We start from the raw sequence: 19,528 nt of genomic DNA, 5'->3' as shown, positions 1-19,528 counted from the left end.
ATGAGAATTTCCATGAAATTTGTTTGTCTCTTGCCCCTGACCGGGCTGTCAGCTCCTAGAAGAGAGGGGTTTTGTTCCTGCCTTTATCTCCTCTGGCACATAGCCTCTTGCACTGAGCTTGGCACAGGGTAGGTGTTCTATCACTATTGTTGGATGAATGGGTAAGTGGATACTTTTTTACCCACCTCTCACCAACAGCCACAAGTTCAGTCAAAGCAGATGGGTGAAGGATGGGATCTGTTACCCAGAATGCATCCCTGGTGCTGAGAACCGGGGTGGGGAAAGCTTGTGTGTGTCCAGGCACACTAGTCGATGAGATGTGTGCAATTTCCTGTTTAATACCCTGCAGTCCCCAGCTACTAAGATGCACTCAGCTGCTTAGGAACAGGAAAAGGAGAGCTGGGGACAGCTAGCCTTGGTGCTTTCCTGGAAAAGCTGGATAAATAGTGTTGACAACATGAGCCCTGGAGTCTGACAGCTTATGTCAGATTCCTACTCTATTCACTTACCAGGTACTTAAGCTCTTTAAGCCTCAGTTTCTTCATGAGTGAAATGGGGGTAATAATAGTACTTACCTCAGAGGCAAGCAATGCCCCCTTTGGCTGGCTGTTTATAGTCTGATGAGTTCTCCCAGTTCTCTTGCCCTGAGCACCCTGGTGAGAGGAGAGGGACGAAACGATTACTCCGAGGTACAGGCCGGACCATGTGGGAGCGAATGATGGTGTTTGGGGGCCCCTGTCTGACTTTTCTCTAAGGCAAGGAGACTCTAGCACTGATGTGGGCCTCAGGAGCCAGGAAAGAATCAGACACTAGGTAGGAAGTCTCCCCCTCAAAAAGTTGACACCACAAGCATTTACCCAAGATCTTTTTTTTTTTTAACTTTTTATTTTATATTGGAGTATAGTTGATTAACAATGGTGTGATAGTTTCAGGCGTACAGCGAAGCCCAAGATCTTAAATGAAGTGAAATGATTCAGTTCTATGCATAGGAGAAGATAATGATAAGTAGAACCTATCAAGTTAAATAGATTAAACGCCAGACACTGTGCTCACTGGTTTACATACAGTTACATAACAAACCCCTACACACCTTCCTCTCTCAGAGCAGGTCTTCATCTGGTGACAGGATGGGGTGGAATTGCTATTCACAGCCCTCCTCCCCCATCATCGAGGCATGGACATATATACACTACCAAACGTAAGGTAGATAGCTAGTGGGAAGCAGCCGCATAGCACAGGGAGATCAGCTCGGTGCTTTGTGACCACCTGGAGGGGTGGGATAGGGAGGGTGGGAGGGAGGGAGACGCAAGAGGGAAGAGATATGGGAACATATGTATATATATAACTGATTCATTTTGTTGTAAAGCAGGAACTAACACACGATTGTAAAGCAATTATACTCCAATAAAGATGTTAAAAAAATTTTCCTTATTTATTCTAGCCCTGTTTATCTCCAACCTAAAAGCTCTCTCCTGGCTGCCACACCCGGCTCTGTGTAGGCTAAGCTGGAGCTAGAAGCACACTGAATGAATCAGATGTGAGTACAGGCTCTAGTCTTGATTTTAGAGGCTTTTAACTCCCAGCCGCTCATGACTGTGCTGCATGGCCCTGCCTGCACCCTCACACCTGCTGCCTACAGTACTGTAAAGAGCATGCCTGCTGCTGGCGAAAACAGGAGCTCCAAGAGAGAAAACAGACATTACCCAAAGAACACATGCTTCTCTTTTGCATTTCTTCTGATGCCTGCTCAGAACCCATGAGTGCTGAGAAGATATTGCTGATGGGTTTACCCTGGACTTAGTTGCATTGCTATGGATGTGGCCCATAGAGGCAGTGGGGTACATAGGTCTCCTTTCAGAGGTTCTTCTAAGAAGGGAAATGGTGTGCCCCATTTATTTTGTTTCCACCACAATCTTTGTCCAGGCTGTCTGTCACCTTTTCCCCCAGAATCTACAGCCCTTTCAAGGATCTCTGACCCTAACCTCTACCTGCCTGTGACACTGTGATTTATAATACGAAATATATATTTGGTCTTTGACCTTCCATCTTTACTTAGTGAAACTTTACCTGGTGAATGCATCAAATAGCATGTAAATGTCACTTCCTCAAGAAGACCTGCCCCCAGTTGGTCATTACCAGCTCTCATGGCTCCAAGTACCACCACACATCACAGTTGCAATTTTATATTGTTTGTGTAATAATTAATTAATGTTTTCTCTCCCAGTCCATGAGGGCAAGTGGTTTCTTTTTTTTCTTACCACTTATCCTCAGAGCTTAGCATAATGCCTGACACATAATAGATACCAGGCATTTATTAAGTGAATAGTGAATAACGGGTAGTATAATCTAGTAGATAATGCTAATATTTATGTGCCAGGAAAGTTCTGAGCATGTTAGAAATACTACGATCTTCCTAACAATCTATGGTTTGGGTAGTATTACCCCTACTTTACACACAGGAAAATTCACCCATGATCCCATAACTGGAAGAGGCAGGATTTGAACCCATGGAGCTGGCTCCAGAGTCTGAACCTTTAACCACTATGTTGTTCTAGCCTGTGTTGTTCTCCCATGTTTTAGTTAATCCACAAATTTCATTTGGTTCTAGGTTGTTATTATATCATGCCTTGTACCTCTTACTTGCAATGAATTGTACTCCACTTGACGTGACATTAGATAATTTCCTTGACAAAGTGTTTTATCTGCCAAATAGCACTGTAGTAATATGCATCCTGTGTTTTAGCAAAAATAAATTGTACGTATGAATAAAAATTTGGTAGCAAACCTGTGAATGGACATCACAGTACATGTGTTGAGAACCACTGGTCTACTGGCTGATAACAAATCTTTAGTGTACTTATTCATCCCATTCTCTTTTATGGATTATAGATAAAATCTTACTCACCATTCCCCTGAGAAAAATATGTTTTCCTGGACTTGGTGGCATGCTTCATCTTTCTGCTCAGCAAACCTTTGATCCGGAGGAGAAGCAAGGTCTCCTATCCCTAATGTCTCAAATACCCCCTCTCTGACATTCGCAGTGGTCCACCTCAAAGGGCAAGGCCAAGCTTGTATTCAGAGGTTTTGATTTCTTTACAGCTGTGTTCCTGGTTCCTTGGTACTTTGCAAAAATCACCCTCACTCCCTTGCAGGAAAGTACCAGGAACATTAATCCAGGGCTTTCTTGGGTGACCGGCACGTTTTCACTTTTCTAAGATGGAATTGGAAGTGGCCTACCATCCCTGGTAAAATATTTTTTAAAAGACGTATTTTTAGCAAGGTGCATAAGTGTGTATGTGTATATATGTGTATGCATATATATAGTATCTATATTTTATACATGTAAATTAACAGACTAGAGATGGGGATAATCTCTGTCAAGAGTGCTTACCTCCAGAGGCAGAGGTAAGAGTGAAAGAGATGATGAAGGGGAACTTCATCAGATTTTGGGAGGTGGTTTGCTTCTGAACATTTGGATCTTTACAGTAAGACTATATTTACATATCAGATAATTAACTCCTTTCTCCCAAAAGAAGAGAGACAAAGAAAGAATTATTATTAATGCTGAGGAAGGGAGGGAAGTGAGGAGGGGCAATCAATGAAAGGACTCTCATTTTTGACTCTGTATACTTCCGTATTATTTGAACTTATGCATCAGGAACACACGTATTTCTTGTGCAGCTATTTTTTTTATCATGCAAAGGCTCGTTGATTCACTAAACAGCTAATATGTTTTACTCTTCACTCGATGCTGAACACTGTGTTCTGTACTTGATCTGCTGTAATCCATGCAATATTCCATGAGTGACATACTGTCATCCCATTTTATAAAAGAGGGATTTGGAGCCCAAAGACTGGTTAGGTCATCTGCCCAATGGCCCACCTAGGTAGCAAAGAGCAGGCTGAGAGCCAACCAGCTCTGCCTGATTCGATGTGGGTCATGGTGGTGGGTACCAGCAGGAATGAGGCTTCCCTGCCTTTATGTAAGTGGAACCTAGTCAAGATGGAAAACATGAGAGAAAGGCTAAAGAAATGAACAGACTGAGGAAAATAAACAGAGACATTTAGCAGAAAGAAATGCTCAGAGAAATAACCCTAGTAAACTTGAATGACAACAGAAAGACAGTCAGAGACGGTTTGGTGCCCCCAAACACCCGTAAACATTTTCATTTGACTCTGCACACCCTAGAAGCCTCACGTCACACGGCAGCTCTGTCCAGACGATTCTAAAAATAGCCCGACAGAATCCTGTGGTTGGAAGAGACTGTGAGAGGTAAATGAGTCCATCCCCTGCCTGCAGAAGGGAGTAAGTGTTCTCCTTACAGGAAAACCGAGGCAAGAGTAACTTAAATTACTAGATCAAAGTCACTTCTCCACCCCACCCGCTAAGTCAGCCAAAGAGTTGGAGCTGGGGTCAAGGGCACCGATAGCCTCACGATTCAGCATGTGGAAAATACACTCATACCACAGCTCTTTACAAAGGAAACGTACTGTCCACCCTCTTTTCCAGCTGTAAAACATCTGGCTGGCAGGGGTGGGGGGTAGGTGTCAGCTGGGAAAATGAAAAGGAGTCACTGTAATGCCCCTTCTCCCAAGGCAGCATCAGGAGGAGGAATGCGGATGGTGTTAGGGGCTTGGGGCTCAGAAGGAGGTGGGCGTCAGTTGTTCTTGCATTGTTGGTGTCATTCTTTATTCCTGTTATCTACCTCGTCAGGATGCGGTTCCATTGGCACACCAGATCAGGCTAAGTGTGCCATGAATGATTAAAGGCCTTGAAAGAGATTAAGGGAATTACATTTGTATGTTCCATATAGCCAAAGGCTGAAGGACAACTGCAGGCAAGCCTCTGAATAGCTTTACACGTGAAAAATAAGAATAACTGAAGATGGTTCCAGGGCTTAGCACTTTAAATCATGAGGATGTGATGCAGAGACAAGTTCTCTGAGGGCAAGTAGCTCCTCAGTCATGGGCATTGAGGACGGTTGATGGTTGTGTAGGATTTGAATGAAGATACAAGTCTGACAACATCGATCTGGGAAGCAATCCATAGGGCCGCCTTTGGGCCACTGTGGTTAACTGGGTCAGGACTAAGGTGAAGCTATCACCTCCAGTGCAAAATTTAAGGGGACACCAAAAAACTCAGTCATGAAGAAAAATAATATTTCAATGCCATATATATTTTTTTTTTTTTGCTGTATGTGGGCCTCTCACTGCCGTGGCCTCTCCCATTGCGGAGCACAGGCTCTGGACGCGCAGGCTCAGCGGCCATGGCTCACGGGCCTAGCCGCTCCGCGGCATGTGGGATCCTCCCAGACCGGGGCACGAACCCATGTCCCCTGCATCGGCAGGCGGACTCTCAACCAGTACGCCACCAGGGAAGCCCTAATGCCATATTTTTAAAAAATAAAAATTAATGCAAAAAAATCCAAGATGAACAAAGGCTATTACGGGGCCGTAATATATTGGAGCCTGAGGCAAAAGGAAAAATGTAAGTCCCTGGCTTCAGTGGAAGCAAACTCATGAGAGAATTGTCATGTTTGACAGTTTCTCTTGACTAAGTGACAATCTTAAATAATTTTAAATTAATTAAGCAGAACTAAAATCAGAGTAAATTCTGTTGGGGTATAAATCAAATATTCAAACTTAAAATAATGTGAGTTTTAATGTACCTACTTTCCAATCTTTCAATATTTTTTCAACTACTTTAATGTTCTGGAAAAAAGTAATAATTAACAAGTACATATGGGGGCACACAGCTTTCCTTCTGCTTTGGACTCCAACACGGCCCCCATGGCTTGGGTGGTAAATAAACCACATCCGCTGGTCTCCATTTGGAAACGGGGTGTGTCTGTGTCAAACCTGGGTAATCCTGCTGATTACTACTCCCCTGGGTCTACAAAAAACCCTTTGGCTCTCTGGGGATGCCCTTTAGCATTGGGGATTCAGGAAGTCATCTCGTCCCGTTTCACACCTTTCTATAGGCCACGAGATTATTGGGAACTGGGGAGACATTATCCCACCCTCACTGCTTGATGTGTGGGAGTCTCTGACCTTTGGGGAGGAGTCACCTTGAGTCCAAGGGCACACAGCACATCCTTGATACAGAACATATGGCTAGTACTTCTGTACACCAAACAACTTTAAGAAACACCATTTGGAGGTTCTTGGCCAGAAGAAACTTTCTGAGATAATGAGGTTTTTCTTATTCTTTTGCCTTAAAACATATAATATGCTCACGTGGTTCAAAATTCTAAAAGAAGTAAAAAGGTAAACATTGAGAAGCCTTTCTCCCACCCTTGTTCCTCACTCTCCTCCTCGCGTACAAATAGGCAATAACTTTTAGTCATTTACTGGCAATTGCGGCTTCTTTAAAATTAGTATTTGAATAGGTTTTATGAGTTAGACTGGGACCCACCCAGCTCCTTCTGGATGAGACGATCTAGCTGGTGACGAGTACTGAGCAGAGTCACATTTGTCACATATTGTGTATGTGGTTGACACTGGCAACATGGAGCCAGCATCTTTTCAGGTGCCACCGGAGCCCACAGGCATCCAGGCCTCTCTTCCAGACTGGCACAGCATCTAGTGTCAGTGCTACTGGATACCCCAGAGCCAAGCCAATGGGGAACAGGTCTGAGGCCGTCAGCATGGTTGGCATCTTGGTCTAATAATAATAATCCCCAAAGAAAAGGGTATCAGTGTTTCCTAGAAACACATGACGGAGTTTGTAATCTGTCCCCATTGAACCGCAAGCAAGCTTCTGCATACTCAGGATTACACGCATCCTCGCAATTGGAATGACATTCCAAACCACAAACACAGCTCTTTGTTTTTGTGGTCACCATGTACCCTCAAGATATCAGTTGCTCCCAAGGTGACTGATTTCCTCTGTTCTCTTGGTTATGGTTGAGGAGGTCACTGGGAGAGTAGGAGGGAGGAACCCTCTTAGAGCCAGGGTCCCACAAGGCCCAGAGTTGGAGGGTAAGTGGAAGCCAGGCTGGAAGAGATCTCAATACCAACTGGGGAGAAATGCTGACTGAACCACCAAGCCACGTTAGCTTTATAATGTGCGGAAGGCGTCTTCTCCTCACGCCTCTTTTGGCCACATCCCTACTCACCACTCTTCTCTAAAAAGTTGTTGCCCACTGAGACACCCTCTAGGGCCTGCTGGCAAACTTTCAATTCCTTCTGGCTTTCAGCTGAGAGGCCCCTCCCAGACTTCTCCACTCATTCCCACCCTTCACAAGGCCTTGGAAACTTTGTTGAAAACTTGGGTGGTGTGTGAACACCCAGGTGCCACAGTAAGTCCTGAGTAGAGTGAACCCCTCTGCTCTCTCTGAGCCCTCAGTCTAATTCAAATTTAGGAGGACACAGAGACTACAAGGTAAAGAAAAAGCAAGCAGAGTTTGTGGTTCCACCCTCGGGCAGCATTACCTAGCCTAGAGCAGACATGTTTTTTGGTTCAATTCAACTAGTGTTAATTAATGCGTTCAAAAAGTGGTGATCGGGCTTCCCTGGTGGCGCAGTGGTTGAGAGTCCGCCTGCCGATGCAGGGGACGCGGGTTCGTGCCCCGGTCCGGGAAGATCCCACATGCCGCGGAGCGGCTGGGCCCGTGAACCATGGCCTCTGAGCCTGTGCGTCCGGAGCCTGTGCTCCGCAACGGGAGAGGCCACAGCAGTGAGAGGCCCGCGTACCGGAAAAAAAAAAAAAAAAAAAAGTGGTAATTGCTGAGGAGGCAAATTTAAGAGTAAGAACCCTCTGTTGAGGAGGAGGGACAACGAGTGGTAGCCAGTGTTCAAAGAAAAGGAAATGTCTCTGGAAAGACAGGCTGTGAAACCATGACAAGGATCAAATGCCTAAATGCTGAAGGAAATCCACGTGAAGGAAAGAGAAGCTGCAGGGTGCGTTCTGAAGGGAGATTACCAGATGAAGCAAGATCCCAAGCACTGTCCCTATTTTCCTCAGAGCCAGGCAAGCCTCTCCCTTCTTTCATTTGTGCAATGCCTATTTGCACCTACTTCACTATGGGCACTCAAGAATTGACACAAATAATGTATTTCTCTGCATATTTTTTCTGTCTCCCTGGATATCTCTTCCTCCATTTTTGAGAAGAAACATAAAGAAACAGCTTTTTCTCTGGAAGACTGATCTCATCACCAACAGTCCATTTCCAGAGATATACCATATCTCAGGACATATCTCGTGTGCTATGTCCCAGGAACACTTTAACACATTTTCATAAATAATTGTCACATGAATTCTCAAGGGTTATTGGCTATCCTTCTGTCAGTGAGTGGGGTAAAGAGTAGAGCATTCTCTCATAAAGTTAGACAAAAACAGTATCTGGGTGTTGCTTTGGCTCTCCTGACTGTTGTACTATAACACTTGCTATACTTTTTCTAAAACTCTATGATTTTGAGGTCACATTGATGGAATGCTCCTTTGTACGCTTGCTGCTGTCTGGAAATATTTGTTTTCATCTTATGGATTAAAGAGAGCTCAGAGTTCTATAGTTTAATAAGTTCGACCCAGATAGTGATGAACAGCTCATGCTTCACCCATACCATTCTGATATAATACAGGACATCCAAATATGCCTTTTGAAATTCTGATTAGCTCAGGGCAGGAGAGTTTGAATCACTTACCTTACATTCCACTTGCTGTTAGAGGAGATTTCTCCCAGGTTCACCTCATATACACACACCACCTGGTGGGAAAAGAATCAAGAAATATTTTCCCTCACAGCAAAGTTGAATAAATGTTAACTTCCTTCCTTTGCACGTGAACAGTTAGATATCCCTCATCTTACCAAATGTCAGCTTCTCCCTCCTACGGGACAATCCCCCTCATCTTCCCAAGGTCTTCACTCCGCAAGGAGTGAAGTCCTTCTTTTTCTGCTGCTTTGATACCTCTCTCTCTCCTGAATCATTCCCATTCACAAAGAAAATACACATGAAAAATTCCCATCCTCTCATATCCCCTGGCTACAGCCCCACCTCCCTGTTTCCCATCGTACCCAAATTTCTAGAATACTTCTCTGCCCACTGCCGAAGCCTCTGCCTTCATGGCACCACTGAAATGACCCGTCTCGGGGTCCCCAATGACTGCCCAAGTGCAATGGTTGTGTTTTTGTCCTAATCTTTTCTTTTTTTTTTTTTTGCGGTACGCGGGCCTCTCACTGTTGTGGCCTCTCCCGTTGCGGAGCACAGGCTCCGGACGCACAGGCTCAGCGGCCATGGCTCACGGGCCCAGCCGCTCCGCGGCATGTGGGATCGTCCCGGACCGGGGCACGAACCCGTGTCCCCTGCATTGGCAGGCGGACCCTCAACCACTGCGCCACCAGGGAAGCCCTGTCTTAATCTTTTTTGATCTGACCATTCCCTCCTCCTGGACCCTAGCTTGGCTTCCAGGTCAACCTATCTGCTGGTTTCCTTCCTTCCTCCCTCCCTGCCTCCATCTGCTTAGCCTGTTCCATCCAACTTCATATGTTGGTGCAAATGGAGGGTTTTGTCTCAGCCTCTGTCCTCCTCTACCTATGCCCTCCCTGGGTCATCTCATCAGTGCCCAGAGACTGAAATTCCCTCTTTATGCTGTTGACGCCCAAATTTCTACCAACTGAGACCTCTCCAGTCCAAGGCTGGCTCACAGAACTACCTGCCATGTGGCTTCTCCTTGGTCAGTGTCTCAAGGATGTCTCACAGCCAACCAATCCAAAACCAGGGCTGATCTGCATTTCTGAGCACTTGAAAATTAAAGGAATTTATTCTTGTCTTCATCCTGGGTGATAATGCCTGCTGCTAAAATCTGTGTGTGTGTGTGTGTGTGTGTGTGTGTGTGTGTGAGAGAGAGAGAGAGAGAGAGAGAGAGAGAGAGAAGTGTGGTTGGGTGTGTGACCTAGAGTTCTATCCTCACTCACCATGTGCACAGTATCCTGATAGGCAGCTATGTGTCATTTTCCCTGGGTTTATTTCTATTGGACTATTTAGCCTTTTCCTACTAATTCCATGATATTTTGAATCATGACCTCCATGCCCCAATACCAACAAAAGTCCACTTCCCACATATTTCCTGGAATGTTGGAAAATGTTCTATAAGCTATGATGATTGCCTTGCTGGGACCACGGGGCCAGGTCATGCCCTTTCAGTGGGACTTGAGAGAGGGTTTCCCTGAAGGAAAGAGATGTTCTCACTGCCATTCAATCACAGAAGAATTAGTTCTGTGCCTTAGAGGTAAGTTAGGGAAACCATAATCTCTCTGGGTTCAAGGCCTGAGGACACTGAAAAGGCTAGTAGTGGGCAGGTTCCTGAGTTACACGAACATAAAACAACATTTGAAAGCTTTTTTGTGTGTCGTCTTACTCACTTGTCCATCTCCCACCGTGGCTGTCCCCTAAGGTCCTAACTCATCAACCATGAAGTTTCCAACAAGGGGGATTCTCTGGTGCAAGACCACATAAGAGGGGCCGTGAAGCTCTGGCCCATAGCTCTCCATCCTGGTATGCTGGAATTACAGTGGGAGCTTTAAAAAGTGCTAAGGGCGGAGACCTTCCCCAGAAACTCTGATTTACATGGCCTGGGTGTGGCCTGGTTTTCAGTTTCCCAGGTGATTCAGATGCACAGCAACGTTTGAGAGCTCAACTCTGGGCCACGCTGGCACCAGCTTCACAAGGTTTTTCTTCACCATAGATGATTTCTAGCAGTAGGATTTCAGCTCCAGAGAGCCTTGGGCTTGCATCTATCACATGGTACCTTCCTGTAATGTTCAGTGTAGATTTCTCTTTCCCAGTAGACTGTGAGTACTTTGAAGACTGGGGCTGTGTCATTGCATCTGCTTCTCTATGTCCAGTATACCATGGCGCTCAATAAATGTTAGCTCAATGCATAGGTGCACGTCCCAAGTAAGGTGAAGTGGACGGTTGCCCCCAGATACCATGCCCTGGCATTCAAGTCCACCTTCAGAGACCCCACACCACCTGCTGCACATTGGGTGTGTACTTTGTATCACAGTACATTCCAGACTCGGTCCCCAGGTTCCCAAGCAGGGCAATCTGTGTAGAATTGCTCTGCTGCTGCCTCCTCCACAGGGCAGGAAACTCACCACAGTAGGTTAGCTCCCTATTTGCTATGGCTGGGGACTGTCAGCCAAGAACGTTTCATCAGCCACTCTAAGCCTGCTCTCCCACTGGCCCAGGAATGTGTTTCCCTGAATGCTGGAAGGTCTGCAACCAAATGGGTGGTTCTGAGAAAGCTCCTAGATGCCGTGGAAGCAAGTGTTCCATGAGGGATGGTTTCTCTTTGGGATGTGTCACTGGTTTGACATTGTCACCTGTCATTCTCTGAGTCTCAGGATGACATCATCTAGCTCAGGTCTCTGGGTGTGGTGGGAGGTGGTGCTGGCATTGTTTGTGTTTGGTTTTAGGCAGCTCCATTCCTTGGGACTGAATCTTTCAGAATGGGGTGTCTTAACCCAGGGCTGATAGATGGGTCTTGGGGAGCAGGGCCCATGACTCCCTGAAATTGTATATGGGGTATTGCATCTGTAGGCTTTAAGCACATTTCTCTAAAGAGAGAGCCCTCTAATTTTCTTCAGATATTTTAAATTGTCCATGAAACTGCAAAAGTTTTGGCCCATGAACTTCCCACTGTCTTCCCCACAGTTTTAACTTTCTGCTGTTCCTAGAAGGCCTTGAGCGGGTAAGTTCTAACATCATTCCGGCCCAAGGTACGGAATGAGGTTATCTGGGTTGGACCAGCCTCTGTGGACACAGAAAGAGACTATGGGTTACTTGGTTTTCTGAGAACGTGAAAGGTAGAGGAGCATATTAGTGGCCATCTGTCACCCTCTATCTTGAACATTGATGAGTGTGTGAGAGAGAGAGACGGTGTGAGAGAGTGTGTGTGTGAGAGTGTGTACGAGTGTGAGAGTGTGTGTGAAAGTGTGTGAGTGCATGTGTGTATGAGAGTGTGTGGGTGTGTGAGACTGTATGTGTGTATGAGTGTGTGTATGAGAGTGTATGAAATTGTGCGAGTGTGTGAGAGTGTATGGGTGTGTGAGGGAGTATGTGTGAGTACGTGAGAGTGCATACGTGTGACAGTGCGTGTGAGGGAGTGTGGGTGTGTGAGGCAGAGTGTGAGTGTGAGAGAATATGTGAGAGAGTGTGTGTGTGAGAGGATGTGAGTGTGAGAGCGAGCGAGCGCTGCAGTCCTTCTCCCACTGAGCATGCGTGTCACACGACAGGCGGCCGTATCTCATGTGCCTGCCTTTCCGTGTTCACAGCCCTAGTTTTCCCGGGCTGGAAATCTCCTCCAAGACGAACCTGCTGCCAGCAACACCCCCATCCCTGCCCACCCTGAACTCCTCACACAGCGCCCCCGCCCCATCACCCGGTTCTCCAGGTCCGGCTGGGTTTATTTTCAGCAGGACGCACGACGCTCCCCTCCTCCTCCCCCTCCCCCTCCCCGGGCAGGGGCCGCGGATGAAGCGAAGCCTTGTTCCCACCGCAGAGAGTGGCCCCAGCGCTCGGCCCCATCTCCTCCGCGGTGGAAACAGTGGCCGGCGGAGGACTGAGGCCGGGAAGGCAGCGCCCGACTCAGAGAAGTTGGGGGAGGGCAGCCAGTGCTGGAAACGCCAGGCCTGCTCCCTCTCTGCTCTGGGCCCACCAATGTCCTGGGGAGAGCGCGACGCTGGAGGCCTCCCTCACTGCCTGGGGCGGGCAGGCGGTCGGGGGACATCAGCCTCTAACGTGGCCTCTTGGCTCACAGCCTTGTATTCCCTACCCGAGGGCTGGCAGCCCTCCCTCCTCACGTCCCTGGTGCTGGGGTACTAAAAAGGCAGCATGGTGCCAGGGGGCACTTTTCTTGGCAGATGCCGGGCCCTGAATTCGGAGAAGTAGGTCTCACGTGAGGAACATGGAAATCCTGGGCTTTGTTATGAAACTGACTGTGGGGCCCGAAGCCTTGTATTCTCTCCTTGCCCATAATTTTCTGTGTTTAAACCCCACGCATGTATGAGCACCTACTTAGGTACATAGGGTACCGTAGCTGGCGCCTGCCCTCAAGGAGACTGCAGTGTACTGTGGAACACATATCTGCACACAAGAATAACGACCATCATTTCAAAACGGTAGCTGGCATTTAGGAAGTGGGGACCACACCAGATATATGTGCTTCGCACGTTACACGGATGACCCGTTTTCATCCTCACAGTACACCTGAAGTAGGTACTGCTGTTATGAGAGTTTACAGAGGGAAGTAAAGCTCAGAGAAGTTAAGTGACTTGCTCTAGGTCACACAGTAGGTAAGTGGCTAAGCCGAGCATCAAGTCCAAGTCCAAGCCCAAGTCCATCTCCAAAGCCTGTGACTGAACCACTGCTATGAGCTACCCCCATAAGGATGCCAGGCAACCTGAGCAGCCCCAAGAGTGGCACAGACAGTATGTGATATGGGCATTCAGAAGAATGAAGAAAAACGGTGATAAGAGGAAGGGGACAGAGCAGAGTGGGAGGGGGAATTATAATTCTGGAAAAGAACGCCTTGGACTCTGCCCTGAAAATCCATTAGTTCCACTAAAAGCTTGATATTGAAAGGGTGCCTGTGGTGATCTCAAAAGCTGTGCCCAATCTCTCCACTCTGACAGGCCATCCCAGCCACCAGTGTGGGAGCCCCTTGTCTGCTCCCAGGCCCCACCCATTGCAGACGATTCCCAGGGGCTCTGAGTATTCTGATGATGCTCCAATGCTCCACCCCATCCTCCCAGATCCCTCTACCCGGCTGTGTGGGCTTTGCTTTTAACAACCTGCACCTGTGGCTTCCTTAAAGGCCCGCCCTTGGGCTAATGGAGCCACTTTCTCCTTCAGGAGCCGGAAGCCCTGGGAATGTGTAAACCCCATCCCCAGGGTCACCTGTAGCCGTGGGTGACTGTAGGATGAATGCTCGGCAGCCTTCCCTAAAGGTGGTACAGACACTGAGGGGCGATTTCCACTCCGGAGCTCCTCGGGGCCCGGCTGGAGCTGGGCTTCATTGCAGGTCATATCCATACCCCTGCCCTGCCTACTTCCCTGCTCCCACGAGAAATTTCTCGTGCACACACACATCATCACGTGCGCACAAACCTCATCTCAGGGTCTGCTCCCAGGAACCAGACTTAAGACAGTGTGGCTGTGAAGTTCCAGCAACATCTCTGGGGAGGCCAAGTTGAGTTGAGCTGACCGGACACCACGCCAAGCCTGAGGCTCCAGGGACATCTGTGGGTCAAAGAACCCCTAAAGGAAGAGGGAGAGCTTCCGGAGAGCAGGGCAGGGACCTGGACCGACTTTCACCCCTCCCACAGGAGCGCCTGTCTACGACTGCACATGGCGACTTCTGGGGTGGCCGTGGGCCTTCCTATCAGAGATGGGACTCTGCTCTCCTGCCCTGCTCATTCCCACGCCACACGCATGTGAGGGGCTCGAGTTATCGGGAACAGAGGAGGGGAAACAAGGTGACTCCTGAAGGATAGAGAAAAGGTGAGGGAGAATATTCTTGGGACAGAAACAAGATGAACACTGAGGAGGAAGTCCTCTTGGGTCTCCCATTCATCACTGGAGCTAGACCTGGGGCCACCGCCTTGCAGCCTGCTCACTGAAGGTCAGACCCCTCTAGGCCACCTGCAGAGCCCTCAGCCCACAACTGGGACAGACACTGAATATGAGCCTTTTCTTCCTTCAATAAATCCTACTCCTGCCAACCATGGCACACTAAGGTGAGAGGAGGTGGTGATTCCCACGGGGGTTACCTCACCTGAGGAGCCATGTTCCCTGAGTTTCAGGTACAAAGACTCTGATGAGAAGACACACATGATTAGGACTCCCTCTATGGAGATTCCACATCACCCCCTGCACACACACACACATGCATGCACACACACATGCACACACATGCATGCACACACACACACACGCACGCACGCACGCACACACACACCCTTCCTGTATTCTCTCAACCATGCGTTGACCTCAGTCAAGGCCAGCTGGGTCGAGGCAGGTGACCGGGCCTTGAGGCCAGTTGTAAAGTCAGACTTCGGGGTGCCTGCGTTTTCCTGCTTGAGTGAGCCCTATCTGGCAGCCTGACCCAGATAAACACCAGCTCAGGTCACAGGAAAAGTGGTGGGGTTGGGAGAAAGAAAGTGGAGCACCACAGGGCCTTGAGACCTGGCTGACAGTGGTGGGCCCCTCCCCTGCTCAAATCATCTCGACTCTCACTCCACATCTGCTCAGAGACTGTGACCTGCTGCCTGCAGAATGCAGCTGCCTCCCTCCACAGCCTTGCACAGGAGAGGAACAGCTGTTTCACCTCTGGGGAGGAGTCTCTCCCTTGGCCCCAAAGGGATGCTGTCTCCTGCCTTCTTCCTCATTCCTGCAGTTTTGGCAATTCTCCCTCCCTGGGTGATGCTAGGTGTGGCCTTCATTGGAGCTTATCCTCCACTCGTGGGTGTTTATCCATCATGAACCAGGAACGTGCTTCCTCCTCTCAGTCTGGGAAGGTCCTAAGGTAGTGTACAATTCCTCCTCCTTCGTCAGAACTTCCACTGATACTTCCCACAGCCAAACTCAGGCCTCAGCGTAGGCTGCGAAAATCTTCAGCAGGAAAGGTAGAGTTCCTAGTGATATATTTCCCTCCATTCAGGAGAAGCAGTAACTTCAGATTCTCTCTCAGTAATAACTCAGTCGACCCTTAGGGCCATTGTGGACTGTTGTGTAGGTGGCATACTGCACAAGTTTGCCCTGCTGAAGGGATGAGTGGAGGCTGAAACTCAGCCAGAGCTTTCTTTGCCAAGCCATAAACTCTGGTATGAGACTGCATCCTTTTTATTCCTTTGCACAAAACCCCTCTTTGCTCAATGGGCTGTGTACCTAGAAGGGACACCTTTTCCTAATTCATACAAAGGCTCCCTATAATCTAGCTTCTGACCTGGCAACCTTGCTTCCCTCATGCTCTGCCTAGAAATGTTCTCATCTTTGCAGTCTCAAAAGACAACGTCTTTCTCTTTTCATCTCTCCCCCTTCTGTCTGAGGTCAGTCTAATAGAATCAGAGACCAACAGTCTATCCCTGTCATTGAGAAAATAATGCCCACGTGCTTTCTCAGATTCTCCATCCTCAATGAACAGTAGCCCCAGCCGCGCTGGAGAGAACTGTCAATACTGGTTTGTCCATCCACTCGGCCTGGTCTTTCTTTTCCTCCCACAGTGTTCAGCAAGATCATTTCTTATGAGACTCTCTCCTGGGAAGGTGAACAAAGATGAACCTGAAAAGATCCCCCTGATCCTGCTGCAGACTTAAGAAATGGCAGGTGGAGTTCGTGACCAGCCTGGCTCCAATTCCCCTTTGCTCTCCTATGTAATACTTATTTCCCCTTGTCGAGTCTTGCCCTGCTAGGCTGTGAGCTGGAACTAAGCACTGCAGCTGGGGGCAGTGCCCAGCACAGAGAAGAGCTCAAACAAAATTGTAGAAAGTGCCTGCCAGGTACACTCCCCTCACCAGCTTCAGTCTGTCTGATGTAGTGAAGGCACACTTATATCTCAAGCCCAGTTAGAAAACAGGTCCATGAAGAAGTGGGCTGATTTCTCAGTGTGTCTTTGTCTTCTTGAGCTTGCTGTGCAAGCGAAAAAAGAACAGTTTCTCCTAACCAATGAATGCAAGAACTTTATGCTGGGGAGAGGGTAGAACAGAAAGAGTAGCATTTTGACACCAGGGCTCAAGTCTTCTTTGGGGATGAAGATAATACATGGCCTGTTTGATTCACGCAGCTGTAGGACCAAGTGTGGTGGAAACGCTCTGTTAAGCCCTAAAGTGCTGAACTAATGAGAGTTATTACTGTAGCTCTAATCCTTCTGCCCTCCATCCTGTCCTGTCACAGAGAGAATACTGAACCTGGAGAACCTCTATATTTGTAGAAAAATCTGTCTCCCAAAACATGATTGTTTTCTCCTCGTTAAGACTTTTATTAGCAGTTATGGGAAAGTTTCATGAGCTTGGCTTTGAACCTTCTAAATTAGCAGTGATTTTTCTGCTTCTGTCTCAGGAGGCTTCAGCAAAAACAATCAGTCTGGGTTTGTTCTCCCTCCTCCCTTGCAACTACAGCCCTGAACCTTCAACCCAGCACTTGCTCTACAACGTGACCCAGTGGAGCCCAGAGGATGTAAAACACCTTTGGGAAAGTGTGTTTTTCACAATCCAAATAGGCAAACTTCACCTGCTGAGAAACAATTTAAGTTGCTGTCGCTAAAGAGAAGAAAGATAAGGGGACTGAGGTTAATCACACATCTAGCCTTCTATGCCAGGCACTGTACTAGGTAGTTCAATGTTAACACATTTAGTTCTCAGACCAAAATAAAGAGAAGTGTCCTTATATTATATAAAAGGAAAGTGACGCTTCAGTTAAGTAGATTTCCTGAGGTTACATACCTGCAAGATGGTGATTAGGTTTTGAGACAAATGTTTTTGACTTCAAAAGTTGTCGATAACACACTCATCATACACAGAGTGGCGAGGCTGATTTAAAGATTTAAAAACTGGAATGACAAGAAAGGAAGCGGGGTGGGCTTGTGGAGGGGCTAAGAGCCTGGAAAATGACCATTACCTTAAAGGTGCCAGGGGTTTTTTAGCCTCTAGAGGTGGATACTTCTTTTCACCTTTGGCGAAGAGTACTCCTTGGTTTGGGGACTATCATCACCAGAATGGGCTTTCTGGTGCTGAGAGGCACTTGCAGGAATTGAGGAGAATGGTTTCATGAGAGACTTGGGGGACCTGGCTGTGGGCAGCTGCTTCTTGAACCAAGGCAACAAGCTTGGCACAGATAAGAGGAGATACCAGGGCCACCCCTCGGGGTCTCTGTCTATAAAAAACATATGGTTTAAAAACGTATTACTAAATTCACAGGTCCGTGTTAGATATAGCCATGTATCCATGAAGATTTAGAATAATGGGTAGGAAAGAGGTACTTCTGTTTGTGCTTATCGTTCAATCAGTAAAGCTGCTTACCTGAAGATTCTTTGTAAAGTTCAAGCACCCAAAAGGGTAGCAACACAATTATTTCTCACAGTTCCATGGCGCTTTGGAAACCTTTGTAATTAAACAGTACAGGTTTCTTACTTCCCTAATACTGTTGTTTAATACTGGTTATATCATTACTCATGGCGCTGCATCATTCATCATGCCACCAGCTGCCAGTCACTCTCTCAAAGGCTGTTCTGTGCTTCCTTGATGACGACCACAAATGGAAGTTTTATTCAGAGTATGCAGATGAATGTAAACAGTAATCTGTTCTCTAGTCATGTTAAATTATTGATAGGAATTTTATAGTGAAAGCACAGAAACACACTTCTGATTGTGCCTTATCTTAAACTCATTAGTCTAAATCACCGCGTTCCTAGAATGTGATCTCTTTCAAGAGAGTACATCTCTAAAGACAGCCTCTTCAGCAAGTGGTGATGGGAAAGTTGGACAGCCACGTGTAAAGCAATGAAGTTAGAACACACTCTCATACCATACACAAAAATAAACTCAAAGTGGCTTAAAGATGTAAATATAAGGTATGACATCATAAAACTCCTAGAAGAGAACATAGGCAAAACATTCTCTGACATAAATCGTACCAATGCTTTCTTGGGTCAATCTACCAGGGCAACAGAAATAAAAGCAAAAATAAACAAATGAGACCTAATCAAACTTATAAGCTTTTGCACAGAAAAGGAAACCATAAACAAAACAAAAAGACAACCTACAGACTGGGAAAAATATTTGCAAATCATGTGACCGACAAGGGCTTAATTATCAAAATATACAAACAGCTCATACAACGCAATAGCAAAAAAAAAAAACCCAATCAAAAAATGGGCAGGGCTTCCCTGGTCGCGCAGTGGTTAAGAATCCGCCTGCCAATTCAGGGGATACGGGTTCGAGCCCTGGTCTGGGAAGATTCCCACATGCCGTGGAGCAACTAAGCCCGTGTGCCATAACTACTGAGCCTGCGCTCTACAGCCCACGCACCACAACTACTGAGCCCATGCACCACAACTAGTGAAGCCCGTGCGCCTAGAGCCCGTGCTCTGCAACGAGAGGCCACTGCAATGAGAAGCCTGCGCACTGCAACGAAGAGTAGCCCCAGTTCACTGCAACTAGAGAAAGCCCGCACGCAGCAGTGAAGACCCAACGCAGCCAAAAATAAATAAATTTATAAAAACAAACAAAAAAATGGGCAGAAGACCTAAATAGACATTAAGAGATTCCTCCCTCCCAGCCCTCTCTTCCTCTCCACCCCCAAAATACTGGAGCAAGAGGAAATGTAAGACCAGGTCCACCAACCCAGCTCCTCTAATGAGATCCACAGTGAACCACCGACAATCTCCCACCAGCCACAGTCCTACTTTCATTTCTGTGTCCTTACCTAGTTTCATAGGAAGTTTAGTGCCTTCTGCTTTTGGCCACCAGAAAACTCAGAGATACATTTGCTACCAGATATCTCAGGTGTATAAGACCCTGTCGTCCAG

General features: G+C 47.3%; 1 long non-coding RNA gene across 1 annotated transcript in view; it reads right to left on the bottom strand.

Moving 5' to 3' along the window:
• Positions 1-594: 594 nt before the first annotated feature.
• Positions 595-19,528, bottom strand: part of LOC114900517 — a 38,467-nt gene continuing 19,533 nt past the window's right edge. Inside the window, exons 3-4 of the long non-coding RNA XR_003794857.1 lie at positions 8,647-8,708; positions 595-653 (exon numbers count right to left, since the gene is read on the bottom strand). This is a non-coding gene — a long non-coding RNA (uncharacterized LOC114900517). The remainder of the gene's footprint in view (positions 654-8,646; positions 8,709-19,528) is intronic.

The sequence above is a fragment of the Monodon monoceros genome, unplaced genomic scaffold (assembly GCF_005190385.1).
Source record: "Monodon monoceros isolate NGI ecotype Baffin Bay Population unplaced genomic scaffold, NGI_Narwhal_1 Super_Scaffold_19, whole genome shotgun sequence".
NCBI classification, from domain to species: Eukaryota; Metazoa; Chordata; class Mammalia; order Artiodactyla; family Monodontidae; genus Monodon; species Monodon monoceros.
This window is presented reverse-complemented; position numbering and strand designations above follow the sequence as displayed.